This window comes from Monodelphis domestica, chromosome 1 (genome assembly GCF_027887165.1).
Source record: "Monodelphis domestica isolate mMonDom1 chromosome 1, mMonDom1.pri, whole genome shotgun sequence".
In the NCBI taxonomy this organism is placed as follows: Eukaryota; Metazoa; Chordata; class Mammalia; order Didelphimorphia; family Didelphidae; genus Monodelphis; species Monodelphis domestica.
This window is the reverse complement of record NC_077227.1, coordinates 516,515,332-516,531,796: the sequence shown is the minus strand read 5'-3', so window position 1 is coordinate 516,531,796 and position 16,465 is coordinate 516,515,332. Positions and strand designations below refer to the sequence as shown.

At 38.9% G+C, this 16,465-nt stretch overlaps 1 protein-coding gene across 3 annotated transcripts in view; it reads right to left on the bottom strand.

Annotated features, from left to right (window-relative positions):
- The window catches only part of TCF23 (transcription factor 23), a 67,129-nt gene that overhangs the window by 44,057 nt on the left and 6,607 nt on the right, over window positions 1-16,465 (bottom strand). Inside the window, exons 3-4 of one of the 3 annotated variants that reach the window (XR_008915468.1) lie at window positions 6,011-6,133; window positions 2,436-2,592 (exon numbers count right to left, since the gene is read on the bottom strand). The gene's annotated coding sequence lies outside the window, so the exon portion shown is untranslated. Of the gene's footprint in view, window positions 1-2,435; window positions 6,134-16,465 lie in introns of all 3 variants that reach the window. The other 2 variants (XR_008915466.1, XR_008915467.1) reach the window with 2 other exon arrangements.

Here is a 16,465-nt window from a genome sequence, read left to right as displayed (position 1 = left end):
ACCTTTTGATGATTCTCTTGAGTTCTGTGCTTGGGCATCAAATTTTCTGTTTGGGTCTGGTCTTTTCTTTACAAATGCTTGGAATTCTTCTATTTTGTTGAATGATCATACTTTCCCCTATAAGAATATAGTCAGTTTTGCTGGGTAGTTTATTCTTGGTTGTAGACCTAGTTCCCTTGCTTTCCGGAATATCATATTCCATGCCTTTTGCTCCTTCAGTGTAGATGCAGCCAGATTCTGTGTTATTCTTACTGTGGTTCCATGGTATCTGAATGACTTCTTCTTGGTAGCTTGTAATATTTTTTCTTTGGTCTGATAGTTCTTGAATTTGGCTATAACCTTCCTGGGTGTTGTCAGTTGGGGATTAAGTATAGGAGGTGATCTGTGAATTCTTTCAATCTCCACTTTTCTCTCTTGTTCTAGAATATTGGGGCAGTTTTCTTGAATAATTTCCTGTAGTATTATGTCCAGGCTTTTTCTTTTGTCATGGTCTTCTGGTAGATCAATGATTCTTAAATTGTCTCTCCTTGAACGATTTTCTAGATCTTCTGTTTTGTGAATGAGATATTTCATATTTTCCTCAATTTTTTCATTCTTTTGGTTTTGTTTTATAGTGTCCTGCTGCCTTGTGAGGTCACTTAATTCTAGTTGTTGTATTCTAGTTCTTAAAGACTGGATTTCATCCCTGGCTTTTTGGTCATCCTTCTCCTTCTGGTCTGATTTTCTTTGGAGGTCATCTTTCATCCTCTTTGCCTCATCTCTCATCTCCTTTGCCTCATCTTTCTTCTTCTTTGTCTCATCTTTCATCTCCTTTGCCTCATTTTCAAGCTGGTTGATTTTGATTTTCAAGACATTATTTTCTGTTTCCAGATGACTTATCTTAGTTTTTAAGTTCTTTTCCCAATTGTCTTCAGCCTCTTTTAATTGTGTTTTGAATGTGCATTTGAATTGCATCTAAATTGCATTTGGAGTTCTTCCAAAGCCTGTATCCAATTCGGTGGGATTTCTGATTTATCGTTTGCTGATCCCTCCCCCTCTCTTCCATTTGCTGTATAGAAGCCGCTTATTGTAATTTCTTTCTTCTTTTTCTGTTGTTTGCTCATATTTACCCCTTTTTTGCTCCCCGTATTTGTCTATGTTCCTGTTTCTCTCATTTTTTTTTTTGTTTTGGGGCTGTCAGTCTCCTCTCTTGGAGCTTTGTCAGAAGATCTCTCAGTTCAATCTGTGGGGAAGGGTTGTTGGAGTTTGAGCTTCCCTGAGTTCTGAAGACTTTTGATGGGATTAAGTTCAGCTGGGTGTGCTCTGAGGCCAAAACCTCCTTGAAGGCTAGAGCAATATGAAGGATCTCCACAGCTCTGACCAGGCTTCCAGCTCTATGCTCCCTCTGCAGCTCCTTCCCTGCCATCTGTGTTTGATGTTCTGAACTTGGCACAGCCCTGCCTCCAAGGTACACCCTCCAGACCAGCGCCTTTGTCCGCTCAGAGGTTCCCACTGCTGCTGGAGGATCAGCATTCTAGGTGGGGAGGGAGGGGTCCTAGGACCTTCCTTCTGCCTTCCCCTTAAACCTGAGTGTTCTTGGGTTCCAGCTTTTGGGGGAACATACCTTTTGAATTGAGTCCAGCAGGAGGGTTCCTTGACTCTGTCTTGTTATTAGGTTTGATTTTCAGTCCCCTAGAAGCATTCAGTTTGTGATTGGTAATGAAGTGTTTTCAGAGGTCTGATCTTCTGCTGCTTCTAAGCCACCATCTTGAGCCTCTGAGAGTATGCTCTCTTAAACTTTAGTTTTTTCTCACTGCTACCCTTGGGTCTAGTTGTGATTTTCTGCAACTTTCATTTTTTCCATGGCGATATGACACCCTGTGGACTGAGAGCTCTGGAAGCTGCTGATTCAAACTCTTCTAGGGTTTGCTGATGGCTTGAAAGGCTCTATGATCTACTTTGCCCTGGGGCAGGAGTTTCACTGCAGGTTTGAATGAGCCAAACACCAGGGACTTGTGGACCTCACTTCAGGCTTGTGCCAGAACTTGTGACTTCAAGGAGTGAGGGTGTTGTCCTCTGCTGCTGGTTTAGGCAGGGTCCTGGGGTCTCAAAATTGAATTGTGCCCAGGTTCAGAGCCTGGGATAGTGGGGGGGGGGCAGCTTGTACTCTTCTGTGTGCAATTTTACTTCTGGTTTCACTCTGTATCCTGTTTTTAAGGTGCTATTTTAAGAAAAGTCTCTGAGATTAGAAGAACACTTTCCTTCTACTATCTCCCTCCCTGGAAATGGCAGACTGATACTCAAAGCTTTTTAAGGGTAGGAACTGCCTTTTTTGTATTTGTATCCTGAATGCCTAGCATAGTACCTAGTATTTAGTAAGCATTTAATAAATGTTTACTGACTATTGACATTACCAGTGATTCCCCCAACCAAACTCACTTCTAGATGTGGCATACCTGATGAACTAGTTGCTTTTTTGCTTATAGGACATGGTGTTTCAGTTGCAGAGTCAATGCACTGCTAAACTAGTTCTAGCGGGTCACTCCAGCTGCTGGATCTCAGGTGGCTCTTCTGGTCTTTTTTGGGTCCATTCCATCTTTGGTAATCATTCACCTGAGAGAAGTGGGAAATAAATATATAGAAACAGGAAAACATTCGTCTAATGCACTCATAGCCATGCTACAAGAACTTAAGAGAAAGAACAAGAGGTTGGTCCTTCTCCCACTTTGGAGTCCCTGTGAATTTTAGATTTTCTCCACCCTGCTTAGACTTTAGAATTTTAGCAACCAGGAATGTCTACACCCACACTTAATGATTAAGTATTTTAGAGGATGGCCTATGACAGACATGTGCTAGGAAGTGACAAATCAGAAACAACTGACTGACCCCCCCTGGGCTGTCCTAAGCCAAGTTTAAGCCAGCATTGGTACATGTGAGACATGGGAAGTAATGTAAAGAACTATCTTTATATTTCATATCACTTCCTGCCTAGCAATCATTCTCTTTTCCTTTTATCCCCAAATTATTGTAATTTCAAAGTTGGTTATGTTTATAAGACCCATTGGAGAGACTAGTCTTCCACGGATCTCAGGGGAGAATGTATAATTGAAAATCTGTTACCCTAAAAAAAGAACTACATTCCCAGGAGCCCACTGACTTCCTGTTATTACATACTTCCTATAGATAGGGGATATTAGGTGGGGACGTGGAAAGTCCCACCTCTTTACTTCTGGTCCTGAGCTTGGTGGTGGTAAGGCGAGTGTTTAAACTGGCTGATCAGTCATGGGCATGTGGTCTTTATTTTGTATCTTCTTTATTCCTTGATTTCTAATGATCATTTAATAAACATCATAAAATATAATAATATTATTATTAGAGATTAAATTTTTAATTTTACAGCTCCCAGAAAATCAGCTGTCCTGGTTGCTATCTCCCTGGTAGATAAGAAAAGACAGTTATCTGATTCTCAGATCTACTTTTCCAGCTTGAATCTCCCTCCTAACTTCTAGACTCATATCAACAACTGCCTACTGGACATCTCAAACTGGATGACTTGTGGACATCTTAAACTTAACATGCCTAAAACTGAGCTCATTATCTTTTACCCCCAAACCTTTTCCTTTCCAAACTTCCCTATTATTATTTGGGATACCACCATCTTCCCAGTCCCATCGACTTAAAACAGATATCATTCTTAATTCCTCTCTCTCACTCTTGCACGTTTAATTTGTTGTCAAGTAGTCCTTTCAATTTCACCTTCATAACGTCTTTCATATACACCACCTTCTCTTCTCTGGCACTGCCACCAACCTGATTCAGGCTCTCATTATTTTATTATAATAGCCTTTTGGTTGCCCTCCCTGCCTCAAGCCTTTCCTCCACTCAGTTGCCAAATTAATTTTCCTAATTAATTCCTAAAGCAATTAATCTTCCAAAAAAGCAGATCTGACCATCTCACACCCCCTCTTAAATAGACTTCGGTGGGTCTCTATGACCTCCTGAATGAACCATAAAATCCTTTACAACCTTGGCCCCTCCTACCTTTCTGATCTTACACTTTATTCCATTTGTGTACTATGAGGCCCAATGACACTATCTCCTAAATGTTCCTCAAAAAAGATTTCATATCCCAACTCCAAGCATTTTCTTTGGCTATCTCCCATGCCTAGAATCCCTTCTTCTCATCTCTGACTCCAGGCTTTCCTAGCTTTCTTCAAGTCCCAGATAAAATTCCACTTTCTAAAAGAAGCCTTCAATGGGGATGGACCTGATTGTACAAAAATATTTATAGCTGAGCTTTTTGTGGTGGCAAAATATTGGAAAATGACTTCCCTCAATTGGGGAACGGCTGAACAAATTGTGGTATATGATGGTGATGGAATACTATTGTGCTATAAGGAATGATGAACAGTATGATTTCTATAAGAACTGGAAAAACCTATGTGAACTGATGAAGAGTGAAATAAGCAAAACCAGGAGACCATTACTATACATAGTAGTTGTGGGATAATCAAATGTAATTGACTTTGGTACTAAAAGCAATGCAATGATTCAAGATAATCCTGAGGGACTTATGAGAAAGAATGCTGTCCATAGCTAGAGAAAGAACAGTTGGAGAAGAAAAGCAGAAGAAAACATATGATTTATCACTTCTTTATATGGGCATATGATTTGGGATTTTGGTTTTAACATATTACTCTATGACAAAAATAAATAATATGGAAATGGGTTTTGAGTGATAATATATGCATAACCCAGTGGAATTGCTTGTCATCTCCAGGAAGGGGTAGGGAAAAGAGGAGGAAGATAACATGAATCATGTAACCATGGAAAAATATAAAAATTAAAAAGATATACATTTTTAAAATAATAAATAAAAGAAGCCTTCCCTCATCCCCTTGATAGTAGTGCCTCTTCTCTGTTTTATCTCCAATTTATCCTGTATATAGTATATAGCTTGTCTGTGCATAGTTATTTCTATGGTATCTCCCCCATAAGACTGTGAGTTTCTGGAGAGCTAGAACTATGTTTTGCTTTTCCTTGTTTCCCTATCACTTAATCAGAGTGCTTGGCACATAGTAGGCACTAAATAAATGCTCAAGCAACACATAGTAAGCATGCTCCCAATTGAGGGAAAGGCCCCTCTAATAATGCCTTAAAGAAAACCTATCACACCTCCACGTGGGTTAGTTCTAGGTAAAACATAATGTGCACACCCTAAGTACTGGACCCTCCTTGGCCAGGTCCCCTATTACACACGCAAAGCAATTTGCAAAAGTCAAAGTACTATGGGTTTATTGTTACTTTTTTAAAAATTCTGAATATTTAATGATATTCTTTTGAGTTGATTAGAAATATTCTCTAAAGTTTTATCAAAGCGGATTTGTGGAATCCCTGTTCCATCCAATGGAGAGGCATAATGAAGGCTAGAGAGAACAGCTTGAGAGTGGAGGAAAAGAGTATTGGGAAAGAAGAATGTTTCAACTACAACTGATCCAAGGTAGATGTTAATGAATAGTCAAGGTCTAACCAGAGGTCCACCATAGTGGATATCTTCAATGCATTTCACCTATGAGAGCCAGAAAGACTCCAAGAATTCACAAAGGGGAAACTGAATCAGTGAAATAATGGAATTAGGGTTCACCTGGGCAAATACTATCAAGAAAGGGATAAAACAAGAAAATGGTGGATGTGGCAAAATTTTATGTGTAGGCTGTTGGTAGAACTGTGAACTGATACAATCATTCTGGAAAGCAATAAAAAAAAAACGTGTTCAAAGGACCACAAAGCTATGCATACCCTTTGACCCAGCAATGGTAGATAAGGGAAAAGCACCTAACTATACCAAAATATTTTTAGCAGTTCTTTTTGAGGTGGCAAAGAACTGGATACATTACTTGGGGAATAGATGAACAAGTTGTGATATATGGTTATAATGGAATACTACTGTACCATAAGGAATAATGAACAAAATGAGTTAAGGAAAGACTAGAAAGACATATAAACTGATTCAAAGTAAAGTAAGCAGAACCAGGAGAACAGTTGCAGGGTCAATTCACTGCTAAGCTGAGTCCTGCAGGGCACTCCAGATGCTAGATCTCAGATGGCTCTTCTGATCTTTTTCTGGTCCACTCTATCTTTGATAATCATTCACCTGAGAGCAGTAAAGAATAAAATACAATCAAAGAAGGAAAATATCAGTGCAATGTACTCATTGTCCCACAATAGCCATACAATACAATATAGTAACCAAAATAGTGTGTGATGATCAACTGTGAAGGACTAAACTATTATCATCAGCAAAGCAAGTCTCCAAGATAACCACAAGGGATTCATGATGAAAATGCTATCCACAGCCAAAGAAGGAACTTCTGGAGTCTGAGTATAGATCAAAGCATGCTATCTTCCACTGTATTTCCTTCATGAGATTGTATGGATAATACATGATGTCTATCATGACACAAGCAATATGGAAATAGGTATCACATGAAAGTACAAACATAACCTATATCATACTATTCATCACCTGGGGAAGGGAAGGAAAGAGGAAGAAATTAGAATTCTAAAATGTCAAAAAACAAAGGTCAAAAATTGTTTCTACATGTAACTGAAAAATAAGAAAAATTAAAAAGATTTTATGTATAGACATGCAGGTCTACCTTTCCTTTGCACATAAGTCATGTGGCACAGGCAGTAGAACAACATGATATATTCAGACTGGGATTCCCTGTCTGTGGGTGAGTCAGTCACAGTCACATTTGGGAAATGGACTCTGCATTGTTAATGATTCTCAGATCTCTGTTTTGCAGTAATTGGGATTAGCACCCAATAGGAAAACTGAGACTCAGATATGGAACAGAAGTACAAAGTTGCCTACCAAGAATTTGGAGATCAAGGCCCTCCAAAGCAAATTCCATTGAATTTGAAACCAACAGCTATTTCAAAGTGTCAGGAATGTTAAATTAACCCCTCACTAATATCTCTGATTTTCTCCTGAGTTTTCATGTTTCCCAGACCCAGATGTAGCAGCTGAGTACAGTTTACCCATTCAGGATGTGTTGTGAGCTTGACATAACAGCAGTCTTTTGTGCAAGTATATTCAGAGTGAACTCTGTTGCTGTCAATCTGTTATTGTCAAAACCACTGAACCAGCCCAAAGCAAACAGCTTGAATGGTCCCTAAGTCTGAGCAATCTCAAACTTGTATCCAAAGGGACCACATACAGGTCATGAAGCCCTGATGAGAATAGGATTTCTTTGATGCTCTTTTCTTATCACTTGATCAAACTTTACCATTGTTACAGCTATACCCTACCTTCTTATTGTCTTGTCACAACTACATGTACCAAGGTTTCACCTGGTTGCCTTGGGTGTGTTTCTAGACCAATACTCTATAAGAATCTAGCTTTTCCTCCTCCAGGGAAATAACAAAACTTTTTGCTTATTATCTTTTGTGGGCTCTTCCTTACTTTATTTTCTAGAGTTTACCAAAAGTGTGGAGGAAGGAAAGCAGGGCCAGAGACATGTCAAGGCTACCCTTGCCTTCTTGTTTAAAATTCAGAGGTCCATCTTGGGTAAAAGCACTGAATACACAATATTTTCTATCTTTTTTCTCATGACATGTGAGTAATCAGGAGAAGTATGGGGAGAACAGGAAATGGATGCCTGGATACACCAGGCAAATACCTCTGATTTCTTTCTTTTCCATTTTCTTCTATGTGTGATAAACTAAGTAGCCACAGAACATTGCCTGAGCTTTATAAATGTGTGGAGTTAAGATGAGAAAAAGGAAAATCTTGTCACATTCAGCGTGGAGGCAGAGCCAGGTTTTGTTTTGGTTTTGTATTTTCCAAAAATTCTGAGCAATATTTGACATCAATCCTTAAACTAAAATTCAGAATCCCTTAGTAGCCAAAAGTAGTCTGAGAGTTTGAGCCTGAGTGTCCTCTGATGGCCAGTGAGGAAACTGCAACCTTTTAGGTGGATTTTTCCACAGATGCCAGAACCACTCTGAGGGTGGTCAGACCACTGACTGATACCTTGAGAAGAGTAACACCTCGTGGAGAAATTATATATTGCACTGGATAATTATTGAAATGACATCCCCTACCCTTTCCTGTAGGTTTAAGGACAGCAATACATCATCCTATTGAGGTGATTAAACTACCACAGGTCCCATGTGTCATAAAAGGGCCCCAAATGTCACACACAGCCTATAATAGTGTCATATGTGGAGAATCATCTGAGATAGTTTGATTTGGGGGGGTTCTTTTGTTTTTGAAGCAAATTTGTCTTGGTGACACAGGAATAACAACTGGGGGTGCTTACTTTGGTGGGTTTTTTTTTGTATGATTCTAAATGATTAGTTGAATTTTGGTTTTAATTGCTTCTCAGGGGTACATTTTTTCTCTTTCAGTTTTAAATTTTCTAATATCTTATTTTCTTTCTGGAATTGTTTCTTTTTAGTTCCTATGTACTTTTTATATTTATTTTTTCCCCTTATTTATTTTCCCCCTTAGCTTTTTACTTTTCACAATTGACCCACTATACTTCATAGAATCCCAAATGCATTATGCTTGTGAATGATCGATTATTAATGTATTCAACTATGTGTGATTGATGATTTTGCAGCTTCTTTACATATGGCACTGACTTTCTAGTTATTAGTTTCTTTAATATGCTAATTGTTGATGCATGCTACTCAGTAATCTGAACAATATCTAAATCTGTATGCTCTTGGGTATGTTGTCTTGGGGCAGTACTGGCTTTATTTATATAATTGTTTCATAGTATTTCCTTGTAATATCCTCCATTCCTGGTTGTTTGCTTTAGCAAAATTATTTTTTTCTCTTATTCAAAGATATTTGATTTTCCCAATTACACACAATAATAACATTTTCTAACATACATTTTCCAAAATTATAAGAGCCAAATTGTCTCCCTGCTTCCCTTCCCTCCCTTTTTCAGAGATGGTAAGCAATTTGATCTGGGTTATACATGTATTATCATGCAAAACATACTTCCATATTGATCATTGTCATAAGAGAATATTCATATAAAACCCAAGCCCCAAAGTAAAACCATAAATAAATTAATGTGAAAAATAGTAAGCTTCAATCTGCATCTGATTCCAACAATTCTTTCTCTGACATTCTTTGTGGTAAGTCCTTCAGAATTATCCCCAGTCACTGTATTGCTGAAAATAGCTAACTTTTCACAGTTGATCATCATATAATATTGCTGTTACTGTGTACAGTGTTCTTTTGATTCTGCTTATTTCACTATGTATCAGTTAATGTAGATTTTTCCAGCTTTTTCTAAAATCATCTAGCCCATTGCTTCTTATAGCACAACAGTATTCCATCACCAACATATACCACAATTTATTTAGTCATTCTCCAATTAATGGATATCCCCTCAATTTCCAATTTTTTGCCACCACAAAAAGAGCTGAGACAAATATTTTTGTACAAGTAGGTCCTTTCCCCTGCTCCTTTGTTTTTTAATCATCTCTTTGGCATTCCGTAATGGTATTATAGAATCAAATGGAATGCACAATTCTGTAGTCCTTTGGGCATAGTTCTAAATTGCCCTACAGAATGGTTTGATCAGTTCACAACTCCACCAACAATGTATGTGTCCCAATTTTGCCACAACATTTATCAATTTCCTTTACTGTCATATTGGCCAATATACTTATATAATGCTCTCTCTCTTTCCTTTTCCAAAGATCTGCCAGGTAATCTCTTCTATGTTCCTCTAATTTATTAATGGGTTGCCTTGCTGAGAGGAAGAAAGAAAGGGAGACTGGGATAAAATGTTTTTTCAATGTATTGATCAATTTTGCTGATCCCCACTCTTCCTCTTTTTTTAATATGGGATTACTCTTTTGTGGGGGGTAGGGTAGAAAAAGTATTCTATGAGAAATTCTGGTGTTGTAAAAAACAAGCATAAAAATGTATAATACAAAAATAACATATATTCTATTACATTAATATCTCACACAGGAAGATTGCTATATTTTACACACACACACACACACACACACATATATATATATATATATATACGTATATATATATAATTTAATATATATTATCCTCCTTCTACCTCTGCTTATTGTAATTGATGTATTTCTCTCCTAAACTGTTGGTGTCTGTGTGTGTTCATTCAACCTTCCTTTGTCCATTTCAGATAAAAATGAGGGTCATCTGATCCTGGTTTCTACCACCCTCTTTCTCTAACTATGGATTATTTTTGGATACATGCCCATTATGAGTGTAACCATACTTTGGATCACCTAAGATGGATTGATTCCCTAGGCGGGATACACCAAGACCTACTTCTGGAAGAAGACATTCTGGGTTCTCCTACTATGTGGGTGGGGGCATCCCCTTTCTATTGTCTGAATAGCAGGAACTTTAAAACTACCAGATTGGAGTGTCTCTCTCTCTGGTGAGGGCCTTATTAACCCTCAGCATAGGAAAAATGTACCTGCTGAGTGGAGGAAACCTACTTTCTCTTAAGCATTGTGGCTCTAAGAAACAGGCTTGGAATTGAACTCTTTCATTTGTTCTCTTCAGTCCTATATACAGGGTGGGGTCCTTGGTCCTGGAAGTTGAGCCATGTCACCTTGGAGTCAGGATCTCAGGCTAGATGTTGCTATCAGCACAGCAGGGAAGCTCTGAGAAGTCAGGGTTCTGGGGTGCAAACCCAACGGTTTGGACTTGAATTTATTTATACTATGCTCTGTAGAAACTGCATTAAGTTATGAATCTAATTCTTCTCCCTCCTCAGAGACTGAGATGGCTAGGAAGAACTATTTTCCCAACGTGGTAGGGGGAATATTTATTTGTGTTTGTCCTTGCTATATTTTGAAATAAATATTCCTTTGTAAAATATTGTCTGACTTTAAATGGAACTGGAGTTCTAAGGACCCCCTGAAACCAAAAGAATACAATCAGTGATAAGCTGAGCGGATAATAGTGGTGAGAATCTCCTCCTCCCACTTTTTTATTTTTTAAACTCTTACCTTCTGTCTTAGAGTCAATACTATGTATTGGTTCCAATGCAAAAGAGTGGTAAGGACTAGGCAATGGGGGTGAAGTGACTTGCCCAGGGTCACATAATTAGGAAGTATCTGAGGTCAGATTTAAACCTAGGTCCTCGGGTCTCTAGGCCTGGCTCTCAATCCACTAACCCACCTAGCTGCCCCATCCCCCTACTTCTTAAGGTTACTGGGGTAGGAATGATGAAATGTAACATAATTGCCCTTCAGGAAAGACCAGAGTAAATACTGTTACATAAGAAAATCTCATCCTCTTCTTCTTTCCTACATTAATGCTTTCCTTTTGCCCTCCCTTCTCTTTCCCCTCTTAAAATTCTCCAAATCCAACCAATCCAACCCTAAGTCCTCCATTTTTCTTATTAGCTCTCCATATACCCCTTGAAGGCATTAAGATTAAGGGACACTTACTTCCACTCCTCCTATGAGAACATAAAGCCTATTATATATCATTATACAGTTTCTTCCAATTCCTCAAATAAATTTACCTTTCTATGTTTCTCTGGACTCTTGTGTTTCTATTTTCAAGTTCCTATTCAGGTCTGGTCTTTTTTTTTCCATTCCTTCTTTTTAATTAGAAATGCTTGAAAGTTCCTTATTCCATTAAAGATGTTTTTCCATATGTGGACGAAAGAGGTACAGACTGCACTGCAAGTACTTGATTTACAAGGAAACTTCATGCAGGAAGGAAATAGAACTTTGGCTGACAACAGGGGATGGGACTAGAACCTCCAGTCAAGAAAAGCAGATGGACAGTTGCAAAGGAGTTCTTTTTCTCTTCTGAACTAAAAGGTAGAAGAGCAATCTCACTGAGCTTAATCTGCTGTAATCCCTCATCGATCTGAATAATTTAGATTAGCTACCTTTCCTCAATAGTGGTGGATAGAGACTTTTTTCCCTTTTGGGGAAGGCAAGAGACTATCCACCCAGAAGATTTTCCATTGATATCTTCAAAAGCTGTATCTCTATATTAGGAAATTACATCCGCCTGACTCCACAATGGTCTTCAGGGACTCAGGTCCCCAGACCTGAGCCCTCAACCCCTGAAGGGAATTTAGGGTGAAATAGAAATAGGGACTTCCTACTTTTCCCTCTTCCCTAAATTTACCAATCCTGAATCTCCAAACAATAAATAGATTTTCTAAATTACAGAAGAACTAAACATCTCATTCTTCAAATGTACTAAGGGGGTCAAGATAATATTCATCCAGGGAAGGAAATAGAAACCAGAGACTGAAGGGGATTTCCTCTTTACCTTTCAGCTCTAGACATTGATCCAAGTTCACCTTCTCTTGGGCAGCTTTGCCTGGGAGAGGAAGTGGTGCTCCTATTTATCTGTTCCCTCACTCTCTTAGACCTCTCAAGCTTTGGTTCCTGATCCCCTGCTAGTACACATGGTAGGATTATATGTGGGTTTGCAGGTTATTAATTGTAAGTCTAATACTTTTTAAAATTTTGGAATACTGTATTGTGTTTAAGGTTGAACCAATTAAAAATTGCATGTCATAGATTGCAAAGGTAGTGATCTCCCAGACAGACAATGACAATTTGTAGTCAGAGAGAGTGCTCTGAAGTCCTAGATATGATCTGGTAGCTTCTTGTATAATCTCAAGAATATTCTGGATGGTTATTTCTGTTTTGACATCTACATGTAAAATGTTACAGATTAGGATAGCATTGTTTATCATTTGGAAGCAAATTAAGATAATTTATTATAACACAAACAGGACAGCCCATAACATAATAAATGGCTTTAGTATCTTTGGTAATGGGGTTTTGGCATATGCCTAGACCTCCTATAGGAGACCTATGTGGAAGATGCTAGGGAACTTGCTTCCAGGAGACTGAAGTGTTGTGGAATTTTCAGTTTGGCCATGTAGGAAACCACAATTGTTACTCAAAAGTAAGGAAGGAAGGAGATTTATTATGTGTGTGCATGCAGACCTAGTCAGGGATCATTCTTCTAAGGGCTGGGCACTGAGTAAAAGAATTCTGGGTATTTTATACACCATCAATTGGGGAGGGTTTCCATAGGTTATATGATACATACACAATCAGGGATTTCTGTGGGCTTCCATGAGTTACGTGATACATACACAAGAGTTTCCATGGGTTATAAACACAAACATGATGGGAAAGTATGGACATCAGAACAAAGGCGAGGACAGATATCCATCATGGATTTGTTAGGTCACAGCATGGGGAGTAACAGTGCCTTATGAAGTGGAACAACTGCTTTATTCTAGTAGGTACAGGGGAAGGAGGGGCTATTGGTCACCCTATTTGTAGCAAGTTCTTGGGTATGTCAGCCTTGCAAAGCCAGTCCTTAGAGCCTAAGGGGGTCCTTAAAGAGGAGATGAGGATTTTCCACTACAGAAGAACTGGTACAAGTGTGAACATTCTGTGTTGACCTACCACATAGCTGAGAGCCTTTCCATTGGTTGTATAGTCAAAATTGTCTGAGCACTATTGGTATTTTGTCCTGCATTTGAATCTGAGGTTGAAGAATCTGACTCTATTCACAGGAAGTGATATGTGATAAGGGGGAAGGGATTGAGATCAACCTTTCTCCCTTACTCCTTAGGCCACATGGCCTTAAGAAATGGGCCTGGGGTTTTGACCTTTTCATTCCTTATTTTCCATGTAGGGGTAGTATAAAGGAACCTAAGACAAATTAGACCCACTGAGGAAAAGCAGTCATAAAAGACATGCTTGTGAGTTTGTCTGGGATCCCATGTCAAGGCCAGATCTCAAAATAACAGCTCAAAAGTATTGTCTAACTGACACTCAGATAAAACATCTGAAAGCTTTCTTCATAATAATCCTTGAGTTGTTCATTATTTTGATGATCAAAGAAGCTTTTGTAATGTCATGACCAAATGACCCAGACTCTTTTCCCCTGATTCCTGTAAAACCCCAAGTTAATGTCAATATTTTTCAATTGCTTGAGTTTGTAGAAGTGCCTTAGAAATGTTTTGGGTAAAGTCTTTTCATAAACAATATTCTGTGGGGAAGTTATGCCTCTTACATGATGTAATTTTTTTTGTGTGGTTTTGTATTTTTAATTTCTTTTTTTATTAATCAATTTACAATATTTTCCCACAGTTACACAATTCACATTCTTTCCCTTCCCTCTTCCCTCCCAGAGCTGAGGAGCAATTCCACCATGATGTAATATTTAATACTTTACGTTCTATAAAAATCTTTCTCTCTCATAACAAAGAGAAAACCTAGCTACAATCATTGTGCTATATGTTTTGCCTGCTTAGCTTTGTCTCTCCCAGTCATGCAGGTGCTTGCTCTTTCTCTTTCTATCTTTTTCTTTCTTTCACTATCTTTTGTTTGCAAGGAGCTGGCCTCCTTATAAAGCTGACTCTCTCTCTCTCTTTCTCTCTCCCCACCGCTAAAACAGTGGGTTTAACCCCAGACCTGGCCCTCATATCCACTTATTCGTCACTTATCATCACAGGAAGTGGAGTCTCCAATCTGGCCCAAGAATGTATACCATGTGGATCCAGAAGTACAGAAATCTAGGCCAAGCATTGTATCAGCTCAGCAATAATGCCCTGGGGAGCAAGAATCCAGGGAGCCTAGCCTATCTGGGCTTTGGATTTGAATGTGGTCCTAAGGCTATGTAAGAACCGAGTCAAACTGTGAGCCTAATCATCCCTCTTTCCCAGAGATTGACATGGTGCGCACACGCATATGTGTGTGTGTGATTGGTTGGTTGGTCTGTCTGTCTGCATGTGGGGATTATACCTTCAAAAGTGTTGGAGGAACTGTTTATGTTTGTTTATATCTTGGATGTAAATATCTAGCTAATCTAGGGTTAAATTGTTAAAACAAAACAAAACAAAAACTAAAGTGCTATTTGTTAGACCCCTAAAATGGGGGAGAACACAATTGATAAGACATAATCTCCAACCTCCCTCAGGCTGTTTTAAGGGGGTAGGTAGGGATGGTAATAGGCCTGGCCCTTCAGAAAATAGGGCCAGAGCTAATCAATGTTATATTTGTCTTTAGTTACTCAGATCAAATAGTATTTGGTTTATCATTTTCTTCTTCCTCCCTATTAGCACTTAGGAAATGGAGTTTAATTACAATTTATGACCTTAGCTTCCTTGCTTTCAGTTGAGCTACAGTCTGAAGGTCTGGTTTGTTTTATTTTCTCAGACATCTCATTTCCTACCTAGCTGTATTCATTTTGGAATTTTTTTTACTTCATCATGTCCCCAGTAAACTCATCATTAGGAAATCTTATATTGTAATATCTAATTAGCCTTGTTACTCACACCTCATCAGTATCAGATGCCCTTCTGAATGGTATGTGGGATCATAAGTTTCTCCATTTTAGGAGGGGAACAGTTCTTATGTCTCCTCATTTTCTACCCAACTGCACTCATTTTGGACTTCTTTGACTTCCCCATTAACATTTGGGCTTCTTTGGATTTTCCATCATGTCTCTATACCTAGTACCTTCCCTCTCTCTTCTGCTTCTCAGCTCTTTCTCTATTAGATTGTAAACTTGAGGGCAGGGTCTATATTGGTTGTCCCTGGGATGAACTCCCTTCTCACTTCCACCTCTTAGATTGCCTATTGTAAACCTTAAAATTTCTTAGACTTATAAATGTTGGAAATTTCACCATTGGGAAATTTCATACTTGGAAAATTTCTTACTGATAGTCTATTGGAATGTGAACCCCATTGGCATGGGAGGTTCCTTCTCCTCCCTTCTTAAGATTACTTTAGGACAGAAACCTTTTGCTGAACAATGGAAAGGACTTTGACCTATGCTTAAGCATAGAACAGGAATTTCTTTGAGTCATGATTGATTTTAGAATTGATACAATGGAGATACTTGGAATCAATCTCCACCCTACTCAGTCCTAACAGGATTGAGGAAGGGCTGCAGCATAGATCAAAATTTAATTATTCCAATCTCTACCCTACTCAGGTTAACAGGATTTAGGAAGGGCTGTAGCAAAGGATCAAAGATTTAATTATTTGAGAATATGACCTTCAACAGACATGTGCAAAGCCAGAGACCTCTGGGCGGTCCTGGGTTAAGCTAGAGCCTCCATTGGCACAGGGAAATTGATGGACAGTGATTGGTAGATGTGAGAACTGAGGGGAGGGAACTTGGATGGTTTCCTTAAAGATAGAGGGGTCTGAAGACTCAGGAGGAGGTTGGAGGAGTTTGTCTGAGTGGTTGGAGTGTGCTCTGAGAAGCTTGCTCTGAAGGAAGCTGAAGGTGGGGGCCTTTGAGACTGTTTCTCCATTTTGGTCACGTGAGTAATAGGGACTGATCTCTTTTCTTTGCCCCAGCTATCTAAGGGCTTGGGCCTTTTGGCCCAGCCTAAACAGAGGGGGTATTTAAGCCCTATTCCCTTCTCTCCCCTTTCTCTCTCTCTCTCTCTCTCTC